The 1,658-nt window shown below is 46.1% G+C and overlaps 1 non-coding gene across 1 annotated transcript; it reads left to right on the top strand.

Annotated features, from left to right (window-relative positions):
* Positions 1–579: 579 nt before the first annotated feature.
* Positions 580–641, top strand: LOC120100209 (U7 small nuclear RNA). The gene has a single exon (XR_005499990.1). It is a non-coding gene; the product is annotated as a U7 small nuclear RNA (small nuclear RNA).
* The last annotated feature ends 1,017 nt before the right edge of the window (positions 642–1,658 follow it).

Below are 1,658 nucleotides of genomic sequence, written 5' to 3'. Positions count from 1 at the left end.
GTGACACAGTTTCCACCCCTGGAATAGAGCTAGCAGGGCCTGGGCCTCCGAGAGAGTTGATTGGTTGCGAGGCGTAAGGCTTGTTTGTACATTTTACTTTATGTTCCTCCTTCAGAGGAATGGGCTCTCGGCCAAGGTTAATGACTCCACGACAATCAGAGACAGCACAAGAGGCAAGGGTGTGTCTATGTCCTTAGCAAAATGATAAATGCCGTGACCTTCAGGACAGCACTTAAGGCTGTGGCAAAGAACTCTAAAAACATGAGTTCTGGAATGTATAACCTCAACTATGCAAAATATGAGGACGCAAAAAGAATTATATGAGGGTTTCGTGGACCTGAGAGAGGAGAGCAGCTACACTATGAGCCAGCTTGTCAGAAAGATATCAAGGAAGGAGATAAAGAGATTTAGGAAGTGCTGACCGCAGAGCAAAATTCCCACCCAGTTAAATTTATTGTTTGTGATTACAGAGGCAGGCAGATCTCCGAATTCATTTACCATGTTTTTTTTTAAAAAAAAAAAAGGTACTTACTGTCTTTCCCTTACTGTCTTTGCCCAGGGCGAACTGCTTGGAGAGAAGATTGTTACAGCTCTCTTAGAATTTTTCCAGCAGGGTTTCTGACCCTGCTCAGAAAACCCAAGAATGTTTTCTTGCAGCTTTTCTGACTTTGGTTGGAAAACCCGTGAGCTATTGGAGAGCTTTTAGAATTTTTTTCTAGCAAGAGCTCGGCTATCTGGAGATCTCTGAGGAGCTACCTCAAGACTGTCGGAAAGTTGCAGCCGAACTTCGAGTTGTTCTCCCAGCCGCTCCCAAACACAGCTTCTTCAGAACCCTCTCCAAGCCGAGGCTGGACTTTGGGAGGTCAGAGGCCTCAAAATACAGTTGTTTCTGAGAAGATCATCACAGACACTCCCAGAAGTGTGCCTCATTAATACTAATCCCCCAAGTCATCAGCCTGCCCGTCCCTCCGTCCCTCCATCTCTTCTCTCCCCTACTCCTCCTCCTCTTGTTCATCCTCTCTCTCTCCAGAGTCTCACTAGGAAGCCCTGGCCTGGAACTCACTATGTAGATAAACCATCCTCAAACTCACAGTCATCCTCCTGCCTCTGCCGTCATAGTACTGGGATTAAAGATGTGTCCCATAGCATGCCCCCTCCCCACACTGGTCTCCAGAGACAGAATCTGACTACATAACCGTCTTTGAGTTCATTATCCTTCTGTCTCACACTCTCCAGGGCTAAGAATACTAATACCACCAGGCCCTGCTTTGTAGGATAGTCTGAATAAAAAATAAAAATCTGGTTGTGTTAAGATTGAGATACTGTATGCTGCCACACATGAGCCTCTTGTGTCATTATTAGTAATAGAGTAACCAGAGGCTTAAATTATCCTGTGCACAGGCCTACACACCATGACCACCTCACTAGATGTTTCTTCTTAGTCCAGCCAAACTGACAGCTAAATAAACCATCACAGATGGCAGTGGCTTTGGATCATCCTTGGGAAAGGAAAGCCCTCAAATCCCAGACTGCACCCCCCCACCCCCAGCATTTAGGCTTTAGGCTGTTCGTCCTTCCCACAAGAGAATAAGGTCTAAGAAAAGTCCCAGAAAATATGCCCACACCAGTGCTACACACTGGAAAGCTCTCTCTTACCT

The sequence above is a fragment of the Rattus norvegicus genome, chromosome 1 (genome assembly GCF_036323735.1).
Source record: "Rattus norvegicus strain BN/NHsdMcwi chromosome 1, GRCr8, whole genome shotgun sequence".
In the NCBI taxonomy this organism is placed as follows: Eukaryota; Metazoa; Chordata; class Mammalia; order Rodentia; family Muridae; genus Rattus; species Rattus norvegicus.
Note: the sequence above shows the minus strand (reverse complement) of the source record. Positions and strands in the feature narration are given on the sequence as shown.